Raw genomic sequence first — 16,195 nt, forward strand, 5'->3', positions numbered from 1 at the left:
GCACAGACATGTCTGCCATTTTAAGTGGCCACAATTCTGCACATTAATGTTTGAACAAGCCGCTAAATTTTCTTGCTTTGCATGGACCATATCTAAACATTTAAACATCCTTACTCTCAGTCTTATTACAAACTGTCATAGGGTCCAAGATACATCATCCAAGGAAGGCATCAAACTTGCCTCTATAAAGCATTCCCTAGTCATAATGGAATGCAAATAAACCTTCTGTAGCTTTTGCTGAATTGGACACCTTGAGGATCTTTATGTCAGCTTTATTTTGTTACTGGACATAGGGCATTATCTCAACTGCATGTTATTGCTTATTTTTTTACTACAGAACTTATCGTTATATTGCAAACATTTTTAGACTGAAATATTTTCAAGATTGTAAACCTTAATATTTTTGTTTTATATTTTTATGAAAGTAAACTAGTTTTACTGGATATAACATGTATTAATTATAACACCAATCACCCTTTTAATCCCTATAAATTTATCTCATTTAGTTTTCATTTAAAGTAAATGCTATTATATTACCACTCTATAGATGAAGAAGCAAAGGTTCTGAAAGCATCAAATACTTACTCAAGTTCACACAGACAAAATGAGATGTGGGTAAGATTTATACCAAGTAGCCAGGCTCAAGAGACCACTCTGTTAAAACCTCGTATGCTACTCTCCAATATAAGTACTACTGCTGCTGTTGCTATGTCATTTCCCATAAATCCTCCAGTGTGAGATGACGAGCTTTACATTTTTCTCTTCATGTATTTATTTTTAAAAGTTAATAATCCATTCTATGTACAATTTTACATATTGGCTTTTTTTTTTAATTGTTTAATGTTTATTTTTGAGAAATACAGAGACAGGGTGCAAGTGGGGGAGGGGCAGAGGGAGAAGGAAACAGAATCTGAAGCAGGCTCCAGGCTCTGAGCTGACAGCACAGAGCCCGATGTGGGGCTCGAACTCACGAACCGTGAGATCATGACGCAAGCCGAAGTCGGACGCTTAACCGACTGTGCCACCCAGGTGTCCCAACATATTGTTTTGTTTTATATATATATACTATACTACCATGTGGATTTAAGATCATTTTTTCTTGATTTTTGAAAATTTAGGTGTGGTCCATGATGTAGTACATGTAAAGTACCAAGAATAGTACTTGACACAAAGTGGTTTTCCTCAAATCAATAAAATGTTTGTTTTTTTAAAACATCAAGTTGTATCTTCTAGTCAGAAAACCTGAAAACAGATTATCCCACAGATCTTGTTTTATATACAAAGCTGTATCCTCTCATTTATCATCCTTTCATCTGTCATTGAGTTTTAGATAAGATGAACAAGGCTAGGCTTATAGGAGTTACACTTAATGGGCTACCATAGTTAGTGCCAGATGGTCTTAGAAAGTTGGGTTGTCTACAAATAATGTAATTCTCCAAATCAAGTGTGCAATGGAGTTACCTGGAGGACTTGTTACAAAATAGATTTCTGGGATCCATCTCCTGAGTTTGCTTCCATAGATGCGGGAAGGGGCCCAAGAATTTTTGTTGTAATGTAACAATGATACTGTTGACCTAGGACCCACATCTTGAGTGTCACCAGTATATAAGATTTAGTTTCAGGAAAATTATGACAGGCCCTAAAGTGTCTCTAAAGTACAAGTTCCTGTCCAGATAATCCCTAACATAATCACATGGAGTTTCATGCCTTTAGAATTTGCTTATAAAAGAGTAATAAAATCAAACTGGTAGCACACGGACAACTTGCTTTCCTCTCAAGAGGCCTTTCATTTTCTGGAAGTTGGGTTTTTTTTCTTTACTTTACTTCAACATGATGTCCAGAGTTCCTGCTCTGCCTACCACTCCCTTGTTTCCTCCACGGAAACACAGTTATGGTTACTGGCCAAAAACCCTTTTCAGAACTCCATAGTTACCCCAGAATAATTTAATAGTTTTGGGCTCCCATAATAATCTGGTATACCACTTTTGTGGTACTTAGCACATTTTGCTTTTTATTGATCATTTCTATGCATATTTCATAACTCTCTTACAAATGGCTAAGTGTGTCTTAATTTTTGCTTCTAAAGTATCTTACTCAAAATAGCCTTTTGATGAACATTTATTCAATAAGCATTTATTGGACCCACAGGGAATTGGGAGAAAGAACATACAGCTGACTAAGCACCACTTTCCAGTTCTATGAGGAAGCTGAATCATAAAATTGGTCAGAAATTGAACAGGATTTTTTTTCTTCATTTGCCCTGCAATAAGCCTTACTTTCAAAACACAAGCAATAGAAAAATAACAAAAATGTTTGTTTCAAGTTGCTATCTCCTATTACATGCTCTGAACAAGTGGGACTTTTCAATTATATAGTTTTTTCCCAGTTAATAGAAGAGGATGAAGAATTTCTATTTTTATATGTAGCAACACTTTTTTTTAATTACATCATCTGTAAACCTCTAAAAGTTTATAAGAAAAAATTAATATGTCAGTATATATATATATATATATATATATATATATATATGCTGTATTTCCTCATGATTTGGCCATATCACCTGAAATTTTCCAAAGTTAGACAAGTAGATTTATGGAATTGGAGTTTTTATGTCAAATACAGAGCTATTTTTTAAGGAATTTCCATTCATCTAGCTGGTTAAACAATTCTATGCTACCACAAAATTTCAACTAGGCAGCTTCCTCAGAAAAAAATGTTTATCAAGGTAGGATGAGTTCAATTATTCATTCTTTACAGATGAAGAAAATGAGAAATTTAGGTTAATTGCTTATTTAAGGTTACCACTAGAAAGTCAACCAAGCTTCAAGCCTAAGTTTATTTTTTTTTTCAGTTATTATTATACTTTAAGCTCTTCCTTTGTTATAAGTTTGGGTTAGCTTTTCTCATTCAAATATTACTAAAATTACTATGTTGATGTTTTATGCTGAAGTTCAATGGCCTCTGATAAGATTATAGCTTATTATTATATTTTATGTACAATATAATAATTTGCTTTCTTTTTCAATTTAGGCTCATGACCCAATCCACATGAACTCACCAAGAAAATCTTACAAGCTCTTTTTTTCTAAGAATGTATGTTATACTTTGTTATTTAGTGGCCAGAATCATCTGTATACTTTCATGTTTTAAGCATTAGGAATCATAGGGATTCTCTGACCAAAAAAATGAAAGTTTTAAAAGGTTTTAATCTCAAGAACATTTCAGTATTTTCCATTAAAACTTTCAGTTTATTGTCAAAGTTTCTTGTTGAATATTATTCAAAGATTTGAAAAATACTTCAAATATTTTTCATTAGCATGGAATAAGTGTTCAAAAATAATTTACTGAAGTTAATTTCATATCCATAAGAATATCTAATTTATAAAAAGTGTATTTGTTGAACACATGCACCAACATAGAAGACAGGATTTAGGTCTTTGAATGCTTAAGAATGATGAAAAGTAAAATTGGCCTTCAGTTTCATCCATTATTAGACATGTTTTCCTCAAGAATTGGCATTCCAGACAAAGAGAATGTGTGCTTTAACCTTGGAAATAAATAATGCATTTACTTATTTGATTAAAGATTGCACAGTGAATTTAATAAAGTCTATATAGTATCTTCTAATGCAATATAAACTCAATTTTCTACTTACAAACAGCTTTACAACAGAATTTAGAAGAAACATCCTTCAGAAAATTGTCTTTCCTTCCCCCACAAATGCTTCAAATAAATCATATATCCCTGTTTGGAATGCTTCGTTTTATCTAAATATGACACTCTGTTGGCATGTCTTCTACATCATTGAAAATGTAGGGAACCAAACCTTGTCATGAAAATGCTGGGTATCCACATCTCACATAACTAAAAAAACAAATATGAGTTGCAGGTTTTCATTGAATTCAACACGCTTCTCACCATCCTAATTGATTTGTATGATTTTCTATGGCTTTTTATTCATACATGCTCTATTAACCCAAGATTGTTTTAAATATATGTTTTAACCAAATGTCTACTATGGACTAGGCATTGGGCTAAGGACTGAAAAACTGAGAACAGAATGGACAGTTGCCTTCCTTAGGGCACTTCTACCCAAGTGTAGGAGGCAGACACAAAAACCCAACCATCAAAAAACATGACCAGTACAAGGATGGACTGGGTATTAGGGACTACAAGTGGCTTTGAACAGAGCTATGGTTGGGCACCTAATTTATTTCTTTTCTGTGTTGGTTGAAAATGCTGCTACCACTTCTTGCCTGAAATGTGGCAGGGTGGGAGGAGGGCGTGACTTGTATATACTCACACAGACTATGGTCTTCTCAGATACTCAGAAGCCAGTCCAGATGCAGCACAGAGTGGTATGTAAACACTTGCTAATTTTGTTTTTGGGTCGGGACTTTTCAAACTCAACCAACTTGTCCTCAGGTTCACCACCCGCACCACACAGCATGACTAGAACTTTTCTGGTCCTCATCATCTATCCTTCCTGAGGCACAAACTGCCCACCATGGGCCAGATGCTGTAGGAATAGTGCAGGGCGTCACTTCCTACTTCCTGAGAGGATCAACAGAGGGAGGAAGAAGACAGCAGTTTGAGGCAAGCCCACAGCGAGGAGGACATTGAGCCATGTGGCCACGTAAGGGAGATCCAATTATAATTTCATCTGTAAAATAAGGATAATTCTATCTCCCTCACAACATTTCTGTGGATTAAGTTAACATATCGATATGGAAAGCTCCTGGCAAGAGAAGACACGCAAATGTTTCTTCTCTTCCCCCTTCCTTCTCTTAGCCTAGTTCATTTTCTGAGGACCATAAAAAGGTTATCAAGCACTAGAACTTCTTTTCAAGTAACATCTATTAACACTAAAAATAAACTTTATACAAGTTTCTGGGGCGGGGGGGGGAAGGACTTCAAAATACGCTCTCCTTGTGAAATAATGTTTAAGCTCTTTACCTGAACAAACATATAAATTAATATTCATTTCATGTTTTCGCATTAAGAAGAAAAACGGGATGTTTGAGCAAGTCTACGTGGATAGCAGCAGCAAACCAAACTCTGACCCAAGCGGCAAAAATAAATATTGTTAAGAAAAGTATTCCCAAGAATCATGAGTCATGAGTCCTCAGAAGTCAGGAGGCTTCCATCACCTGGTTAGACAGAAACCATTTAGAAGCACGGAAGAACAGTCACTGAGAAACTGGAAAATAGAGACCTTGAAGGAGGGCTCTGGGGATGGGGGTGGTGAGGTCATGCTAACTATTTTTAGCAGCTTTATTTCTTCTTCAAGAGGGAAAAAAATAACCCAGAAACATGAGGGAAATGGAGAAGAAAGAGAAAGAAAGGATGGAGGGAGAATGGGAGGGAGAGGAAGCTGGAAAGAGGAGCAAGTGATGTGGCAAGAGCTCTGGGGAAGTCACTGCCCTGTCGGCCCCCACTCAGCAGGCTGAGTCTGCTTCTCAGTGACTAGTCCCTGGTGTGTGCCCTTGGAACTCAAGGTCTGGGGGCTGCCTTGTGCCCAGGGCTTCGCCCTGACTGACTCTTGCCTCTGAAATGCAGGCTACTGGGGACCAGATCCCACTACGGCACTGGGTCTCAGGGCTTCCTGTCTGTGGCCTGATGAACTGCAACACTTTGGCCCTGCCTCTACTGGGAAGATTTAGGTTTTGCTTTGTAAGTTTAAATAATGGGGCCAATATCCCAGATTCCCTTTGTCCAGTTTACACCTTCATAGGGTTCAACCCCAAGCCGATGTCCGCTACCTAAACTCCCCAGTCCTCAAGAGTCAGGCCAGGTATAACCTACCAGCCCCCCAGGGGAACAGGAACTGGAGTTCTCAAAGGAGAAGGAGAAAATGCCAGAGAAAGAGGTATAAAGGGATAAGGAAAGGGGTAGGAGATTATATGTCAAGAGTATTCCTATGCTTCATGAATAGTTATGGAGCAAGATAAACTTTCTTCTTATTCTTGTAAAGCATATACAATATTCCATTGGATATATCTTTTAAGGTGGAATTTTGAGTGACAAAGAAAATAAAAGCCAGTTGGAGGATGAATTGCAAAGCAATACTGAACCCAGGAGTCTTCTAAGGCCTTTCCAAGAAAGGCGCATCTGCACTGACACTTGAAGGATATGTAGGAGCTACTTTGCATAAAATGGGGCAAAGAATAGGGAACCATCCCTGTGAAGGTGTGACAGTGAGGATCTGGCTCTATGAGGAGATGATCAGCAAAGAGCCATGGACTTGACACTTTTGACTATGTGTTGGTTGAAGCTATGGGAACAGAGGTTTCTTAGGTGGAGTGTATAATTTAAGCCCTAATAAAGATCTTCCATTTAAGAAATAGGAAAAGGACCAACATGTAAAAGTGCTGGGAAAGCATTGGTCATTCATGGAAAACAACAGCTAGGAGACTGTGGGTGTTCAGTCGATTAACCCAAGAGAATTCTAGATGAGAGGTGGGATCAAATAGTCCAAACACAGACTGACAAATGTCATCCGTTAACAACACTGACACCATTAAATTCTTGGGAAGGGCAGTTTCTGTGGAATGCTTTAATGAGTGAAGGGTCCAGATGAGGGAATCAGATGGAGGTGGCTTGTTGGGTGGTAAGAAAGTAAAGAGAAAGGAGGAAAGAACTCAAAGAAATATAAAACTGATATGAGTACAGAAACCTCTCTGTTAACTCACTGCTTGTTCATCAGAAGGTTACTTTCTCTCTCTAAGCCTCAGTCTCTTCAGTTGTAAATGTTGGTAATAAACATAATTTCAAATTTTATTGTGCAAATTATAAAACAATACAAGTTAAATAATAGCACAGTTCATGAACAGGGAAAGCATTTAATGCATTTAAAAAATCCTGGTTGCTAACATAATTATTAATATGTTATTAGCAACCTTATTATTAAGAGGGAAAATAAGGGGTATTTTTTTAATAGGAGAGATTTACAATTGCTTCAATACTATGAGCATGGTACTGATTGAAGATAAAAAAGAGGAAGGAGATAATTTAATAAATATAGACTCATCTGTGAAGTCTGTGGGCACAAAAGTAGAATTCATAGAGTTAACAAACAAAGAGACTGGTTTAAATATGTTATTGTTGCAACACATGAAACAAAAACAGAGCAATGGCTATTTTTCAGTATTTACTGTTCTAATTGGCTACCTTTGTGATCATGCATGTAACACCCTGGTCACCGGTTTTAATACAAAACAAAACAAAACAAAACACAGTTTCTTGCATATATGGAAATGTCCCATAACATTTAGATTTCAAGTTATTTGTTCAAAATTTTGATTCTTTTGGCTTGTAAAAAAAAAAAAGAAAGAAAGAAAAACTCTTCAAAATTTTCAATACTTTCCAAGTGAGTATTTTCTCTATTCCAGGAACACTTCTCAGTGCTAAAGGATACTTCGTCAGGATTACGTTGAGGTAATTATGGGATCCTAAATACTGCTTTCATTAATATCCTCCTCCCATCACTCTTAGAAATGGGCATCTTACTCAAGTAATTCCTTGAAATCCCTGCCACGCTGCTTGTGTTAACTCTAATAATTTATTTAGGGAGGCTAAAAATAAGCTTGCTTTTTAATGCACGGTGACTAAGATAATGGAAAGTACAATATTCCGTCATGCATTTTAAATGTACTATTTCTACCTGGGCACCTCTTTGCCTTGAGAACAAGGTATTGGGATGAAGAAGTATGTAACTTGTGCAGTTAGACACAATGCCTGCTAATCAGGGTGTCGTGTATTCATTTATAATTTTAGATGTCATTTTAATTATTGTAGCTACTATAATATCTTTTTGGATATATACATGTATGTATATATAAAAAAAATAAGCTGAAAGATAGAATTATTTGAAAAGATAAGTCGCTTAGCCCGACTTATTTACACAATTAATGTATGTAGTTGTAGTCATGTCAAAATATCTGAACTAAATTCATTTCTATACAAAGCAAAACTCTGCAAGTAAATGAATTTTTCCCCAAGATTGGCATATAGACAATTCTAAAAAAAAAGTCCTGGTTTAAGAACTCTCTCAAGCTGGCAGTACACACTGGCATGTGCTTCATCCTGCTGACAGTCATTTCATTTCTGAGATCCTTACGGAAAAGGAAAAAAATGGATAGTTTAGTGGGTTTCAAGTTTAAAAGATTATACTGTAATATCCTTTCAGAGGAAAGCTAGGACACTATATTTGAGTAAAATTTGTAGTTATAACCTCTTCTCCCTTTCTTCCACCTATCCAACAGGCAAAAAATAAAACATATGAATAAACACACCCCTACACACACATATCCCATAGAAATCAAAGATAGGAGTTTGTGTGCCAAAATTCAGTAATAGTGAAAAATGCATGGATTTAAAAAATCATCTGTAGAGATAGAAGGTCAAATTAACTGTATACTTGATAATATCTAGCTCAAGAAACTGAAAAGATACAGAGATACAAATTACTAGATAGGAAAATGTCAATTCCTCTATTTATTTTTCATCAACAGAAATCATGGAGTGGAAAACAGTTTCTTAATAAAGCTGCTTTTATCATTTGAGGGAGTAGAAAAGTAAGTGCTTCAGGGGGTAGGAAGTGGGCACCAATATTTGAGTGCCTGTTATCTGTCAGGCACTGTGTTTTGCATTTTATATAAATCATCTCATTTCAACATCATTAGATTGATGCTTCTAGGTCTATTTTTAATATGAGAAAACTAAGGCTCTGAGACTTTACTTCACTTGTGCCATGATGGGTAGAGGTTGAGGCATGACTCAAATTCAGACATGTCACTTACACAGTCTATAAGCCATCCATTATACAACCACTGCTTTCCAAATGCAGATAAATCTGTATCGGAAACATTATAAAGACTTGGTACAAATCCAGGAAAATAAGCCTTAAATGAGCATTAAATTAAGAGAAAATGGCTTAATACCAAACATTTTCACAACTATTAATTTACCATTATTTGGAGTATTATTGTGACTTATAAGGAACCATGCACAAATTAATCAATTATGCACTCATATTCTTTTTGCTATTCACGTTCCTGAAGTTATGTCTTATGGTTCTACTCAGCCAATTTTAGGCATGATCTCTCTATTTTAATAGGATTACTTAATTGTCCAGTCATGAAATGAATGGTGTGACTGATTCTTACGATGAACTAATTAAACTCCTGCCTCTTTAATAACCAAGTTAAGACATACAGATTTGTGACCTCTTGGAAAATAATTAAGATTCTATAATTTAAAGGGCAACAAACTCTGAGGACATAGCTCCTAACATCATCACTAATAATTACTAACTATAATTATTAATGTCATTATCCTACTGGATTTCAAAATAAACTCACTTTATTACTTCTATGCCAAAAGAGCATTCAGGTTTTCTTCAAAGTGCCATGCAGTTGTATAGAATAAAATACTTCACATATTTAATGCCTTGACCCTTCATTTTTCAGAAGAATGTAGAAGACACAGATTTGAAAGGTGTGGGTTGGGAAGGAGTGAAAACATATGTATATTGTAGAAAGTGATGAACTTAACAGTTTATAGTTTAAGTTGTAAAAGAATATATTTCTAACTGAACTAAAGCTAAGGTGAAATGTCAATTGCTTAAAATAAGAGTAAGTAATGCTGACCGTGTGAGTACTGATGAAAAATAAATTAGCAATTTGAATGTATGACTTGTAGAAGTATGATTCTTATAGTCCCCATTTTGAGAACAATATTCTTAGAATGGAAATATTTAGGAATATGATTTTATAATGAAAATATATATACTTAGTGAAAAAATTATAAACTTTGAGGTTACATGTGTAATATAATACAATTTAGCAAAATATAATAAAATTATTTTTTGTGAACTATCATCAGAATGATCAGGGAATCAAAAATAACAAAATATGTTCAATGTCTATACGAGGAATGAGGTAAATAAGACACATTTTTAAAAGAATTGTGTAAAAATTTTATTTAAAAAATATAACTACCTTTCTTATTTATGTACCTTCCAATTAGTTCATTAGATAGTTTTCAATATTCTGCAAAAACACCTGAATATAGGCAAAGAGGATCTGAAAGGTAGGAAACAATCATACTGTTTCCTGTATTGAGAGCTCATCAAAATGCTACCTCTGTTTGAAACCTACTTTGGCCAGGGGCGCCTGGGTGGCGCAGTCGGTTAAGCGTCCGACTTCAGCCAGGTCACGATCTCGCGGTCCGTGAGTTCGAGCCCCGCGTCGGGCCCTGGGCTGATGGCTCAGAGCCTGGAGCCTGTTTCCGATTCTGTGTCTCCCTCTCTCTCTGCCCCTCCCCCGTTCATGCTCTGTCTCTCTCTGTCCCAAAAATAAAAAAAAAAATAAAAAAATAAAAAAAAAAAATAAACGTTGAAACCTACTTTGGCCAGACCTACTGCTAAGAAATGACAAAAAAAATAAATAAATAATAATGTTTTATATAAACAAGGTGAATCATCTTCTTTGAGCCATTTTGAGTAATTTGGTAAATAACTCTTTACCATGTATTAGTGTTATGGGCTCAATTATGTCCCCACAAAATTTATATGCTAAAGTCCTAAACCATTAGTTGAGCAGAACATAACTGTATTTGGAGATAGATTCTTTAAGAAATGACTCAACTGAGGCCATTAAGTGGGTTCTTTCTATTTGAGAAAGAGAGACAGTGCGTGAAAGGGGCAGGGGCAGAGAGAGATGGAGACAGAATCTGAAGCAGGCTCCAGGCTCTGAGCTGTCTGGACAGAGCCCGACATGGGGCTCGAACTCATGAGCCATGAGATAATGACCTGAGCTGAAGTCGGACACTTAACTGACTGAGCCACCCAGGTGCCTCGAGTGGGTCCTAATCCTATCTGACTGGTATCCTTATAAGAAGAAATTTGGATCTGCAAAGTTCAGCAGGGGCAGGCATGCACAGGACAACTACACAGGGACAAAGCAGTGAGAAGGCAAAAGAGAGAGGCCTGGAAAGTCATCACCCTCAGAGGAAACCAACTCTTCCAGTACGCTGACCTTGAACTCCCAGCCTCCAGACTGTGAGAAAATAAGACTTTGTTGTTTAAGACACTCAGATCATGGTATTTAGGTGTGGTAGCCCTAGAAAACTAATCCAGGGGCGCCTGGGTGGCGCAGTCGGTTAAGCGTCCGACTTCAGCCAGGTCACGATCTTGCGGTCCGTGAGTTCGAGCCCCGCGTCGGGCTCTGGGCTGATGGCTCAGAGCCTGGAGCCTGTTTCCGATTCTGTGTCTCCCTCTCTCTCTGCCCCTCCCCCGTTCATGCTCTGTCTCTCTCTGTCCCAAAAATAAATAAACGTTAAAAAAAAAAAAAAAACTAATCCAATCAGTACAACTTTTTTGGCCTAAAGGACTTAATGGATTTCCCCAAATTCAGCACCCAATTATGTTATCATTGTTTTCAGGTGCTTTTTTTTATTGTATTTTATCGAGTATTAGAATAACATTTTTTTCAAGTCAGAAGACTATAAACAACATTTTGTTCCAATATTTTGGTTTTACATATAGAATCATATGAGGCTACATCAACTTGCCCTTTGAAAATGTAAAAGTCAGACATGTTTAACTAGGTTAAGATACAATCTTATACTGAGAATTTTCCAGTGCCAACGGACTGACTTAAAGGAAAAGGAGATAGGTTTAGAAAGAATGATGTTTACTGAACTTTGTAATTCAAACAACCTACCTAGTAGTAAGAAAAACCACAGACCTTCCACTTGAAATAACACATTTTGTCTAGCAGCCAAAATAAAAGAATCTATGTCTCCACAAAGCACAATAGAAATATTTTCACACCTGGAACATGCTTGCCACAGATTTACGAGAAGGAAAAATGTCCACACCATACAAAACAAAATAGGGAATATTGGGGCACCTGGGTGGCTCAAATGGTTGAGCATCCAACTTCAGCTCAGGTCATGATCTCACAGCTTGTGAGTTTGAGCCCCACATCCGGCTCTGTGCTAACAACTCAGAGCCTGGAGCCTGCTTAGGATTCTGTGTCTGTCTCTCTGTCTCTGTCCCTCCCCTGCTCATACTCTGTCTCTCAAAAAGATAAATAAACATTAAAAAACAAAAAAGAAAAATATCAGGAAGGAAGCTTATATACTAACTTGGAATCCTAGAAATATAAAATATGTAGAGTTCGAACATGTTAGTGGTGACTCCAGTTCAATTATTGTTCAGGCGAAGAAACAAAAATTTATAGAGAATTTATGAACTATCCAAAGTTAAACATGTTCTACCTAACCAAGCCAGACCTAGAACCTAACATTGGTTATATTCTTTCCACCAGTCATGTCTTATCTCCCTTATCTTAAAATGTGCTGTTTTCTCCCCTTACATATGAGTCCTACACTGATTATAACATCAGTAAAACAGATGGAACAAAACACTTACTGTTTCATTCGGCAGATTGGATATGTCTTCCCAGTTTTCTGACTGCAAAAGCCATCCTCTTTCTTTTCTCGCTGTTTCCTCTGCCCGTGACAAACTTCATCTAGCAAACTCCTAATCATCCTTCATCTCCCTGATTATTTTGTTTGAGTGCTAAATTTTCCTTCATGAGCACATATCATTTAAAATTTATATAGTTTTGGTTTTTGACCATATTGTCTCTTTCTTCCACTGAAGTGTAAGTGCCACAAATGCAGTTATCCGACCTGAGTTAACATTGTATATCCCATGCTTATAACAGTAAATGTCTATAATAGTAATGGTAAGTATTGATGGACTAAAGGAAGGAAGGAATGTGTGATTAAACAAATCATATGCATTTTTGTGATAACTTAATGTGTGAATGAGATCCTAGGCTTAAACAGGGAAGTTAATCACACTGTGTAAAAATCACACTGGAAATATACAGGCTTTATAACAATAAGGTACTAAAATGGCTTACAGTCTAATTTCCAAATTAAACAGTTTATTTTCAGAAATTACCATGTCACCTTTTCTAATCTTACTTGCTCTCAATCAGGATGACACATACAAGCCATCAATGCAATGTTTTTTTTTATTCTTTTTGTCTTAAAAATTGCATACAAAATAAAATTCTTGTATTCCTAATAGAAATCCTCTCCTAAATGAGTACAACTTTGAAGGAACACAAATCTGTTATATAAATAAAAAATTAAAAAGTTAAGCTGAAATTTTCTTGGTGTAGTACATAGACTAAACAAAGTAGTAGCTAGGAATTTTGATAAGAAAAGGAAGACAGAATAATAAACTCATCATGAAAGTTTCACAAGCTGTCTAGGATGGAGAGTTGAGGATAGAAAGGAAGGCAAAGATAAAATGTAGTCACATCACAAGTTGCCCTCCAAACATGGAATAAAAATCCCTTTATACCAATGCTTTTTTTTTAATCTACTCTACCTTCCAAACCATGTCAAATAATCAATATCATCATGTTGCACTAATATATACACATTTTCTGATGGTTTTATTTTGCATATGACACCACATACCTCTCCTCTAACGTTATCTGAAAAAATAAGAAATTGCATGTAAATGCTACGACCAGAATACCCCATGTTCTGAAAAACTCTGTTTTTATCAATATTGACAGTAATATTGACAGGAATAACAACTCTATTGAGGAAGGCTTTAATTAGATTATACACAATGATCAAATTGGTTATTGCCTTAAAAGCCAGAACGCTTTCTTTTTAAGCATCAGGTAGCTTAGAATTGTAAAGTAAAAACACACAGCGACATTGATTTTATCATGTACGCTGAAGTAAAAAACAAAACAAAACTTTCTACTTAGGAGTATATGCAGGAAATTATGTGGGGAACTTGGCATAAACATTCATACAAAATTTCCCTTGCACATTTTATTAAATTATTAAATTATAAATTAGGAGAAAAAATCACTAAGGCAAACTAATTATGTTTCAAGCTCTTTTCTTCTAAAAATGAATCTTAAAACTGATAAGGTTATTAGGGTAGGAATTTGAATCATAGAAACAAACTAAATGAAAAACCAATACATACATTATTTATATGTATAATATATGAAAATATATGATTATTACCTGTAATTCTAACTTACATATGCTCCATTTAAAAATACTTTAGTAAAAAAATCACTTGTTTTTCTTTCAAATTAGGTTATGAGATGTTTATTATATTTATATGTAGTTCTTGAACACCAGTTAACGTAATCAATTCTACTACAGAATACATTATTTAAGGTTGAAATGAAAACTCAAAGCTTCATATTATTATTAAATAAACTGCAAACTGTATAATATCTTCCATTCTGTGGCCTAAAATATCATTAAGGTCATGATATCTATCAACCTGCCCAGAGTTATAACTGTAAAGAAGGAAACAAAAACCTATTTTCTCAAAAAAAAAAAAAAAAGCCTCAGTAGATATTGTCCAATTTATTTTTCTCCACAAAGCAGGCCAAGCCCAGATGACAGTCATTGGTGGTAAATAGAAGATCTGTCACTCCACATGCATTCAAACAATGGATATTAATGGAGTGCCTCCTACATGTGGTCACTGTTTATTAGCAAATACAAGAATCTTTGCCCACATGAAGCTGATATTTTTGTCACATTACATTCTACTGGTGAACATATGAGGAATAAAATCTGAGAAACATTAATAATATATTCCACTAAGACAATCTCTAATGATGTATATTTCCAGACTTACCTCAATGATTCCATGTGATTTTTATGATATATCAATGAAAATGCTAATGGATTTGAACATCCCCAAATTAAAATGTAATTCTCACAATAATTATGATGGGCATAAAGAAATTACTCACAGGAAACAAAAATGGGTCACATCAAATGGCTTTCCAATGCCATTAGGGCACAATGTTTCTATTTGCGACATGAAAGCCTAACAATTCAGAGAATAGTTCTTATGAATTTTGTTGAGGGAGAAGGCATTGCAGAAAATCCCACAAGTTATTTGTCAGACTCCAACAATACAAGGCCTAGCAAAATATATAGTTTCCTAACTGATTATGATTTAGTTCCAAGAGATAGCACTCCCATAGCTCTGAGATAACAGGACAACATTCAAAGATTAAATTTACATTCAAAACAAGTGCCAACTTTAAAAAAATTTTTTGAAGTTTATTTATTTTTGAGAGACAGAGCGTGAGCAGGTGAGGGACAGAGGGAAAGGGAGACACAGAATCCAAAGCAGGCTCCAGGCTCTGAACTGTCAGCACAGAGCTCGATGTGGGGCTTGAACTCACGAACCATGAGCTCATGACCTGATCCGAAGTAAGATGCTCAACCAACTAAGCTATGCAGGTGCCCCAACAAGTGCCAACTTTTGCTCAGCTACACAAGGTGTCTTGGGATATGTTCTCACTTGAAGGGAGATGAATATGATATAATTAACCCCTGAACAGCTGAAACTAATTGATAAGTACCTACTATGTGCTAGGAACTACGGTAAGCACTGAGTATGCATCACACTGAGGATACAGTGTGGTGGATTCTATGGTGGGAAAACTCTAAACCAGAGCAATAGCTCTGGTCTTGGACACCACTGTATCCAGCACTGTTGCAAGTCCTTTTTATATATTAATTTTTCCTGAATATCTACATGAGGTCATAGTGCCTATTATGGATGAACAAAGTTGTTTCAAACAGTTAAGAATAGGCCCAGTGAGGTTTAGTGGCACAGGATGGGAAGCTAGGATTGTCTAGTTGTAGGCCTGTGACCTAAACCCCTATAAACCGTCTAGCCTAAGGTGCGTAACTCAGAGTCAGATTTGAACTGCCATCAAATGGTAGCCTTGTAAACCCAAAATGTCAACAAAAATGAAGTTTATGGAACACACTTTAAGTGAACAGAGTATCTTTACAAGCATCATCTTTTATAGCCTTCACAATCACTATCAGATTATGCTCTTTTTTAAAAAAGTAGGAAATGGAAGGCTGGAATGGGGTTACATCAACACAAAACTGCTCTCAGACTCATGTGTACAAACTGTCTTTCATGCAAAGAAATTTGTATTCTACTCATGGTCCTATTGTAAAATGAATCGCAGAATTCAATTAAACACTCATCTTGAAAACAAGAGCATAAGTGGAAGTTCCTCACTGGCATTCGTGCAAATAAAATAATGATGTTAAACGTACATCTAATCTTTTGTTGTACATACTGAGTCTGCTC

The sequence above is a fragment of the Lynx rufus genome, unplaced genomic scaffold (genome assembly GCF_022079265.1).
Source record: "Lynx rufus isolate CCGP_SWC_20201006 ecotype Redwood Valley unplaced genomic scaffold, mLynRuf1.p SCAF_5, whole genome shotgun sequence".
Lineage (NCBI taxonomy): Eukaryota > Metazoa > Chordata > Mammalia > Carnivora > Felidae > Lynx > Lynx rufus.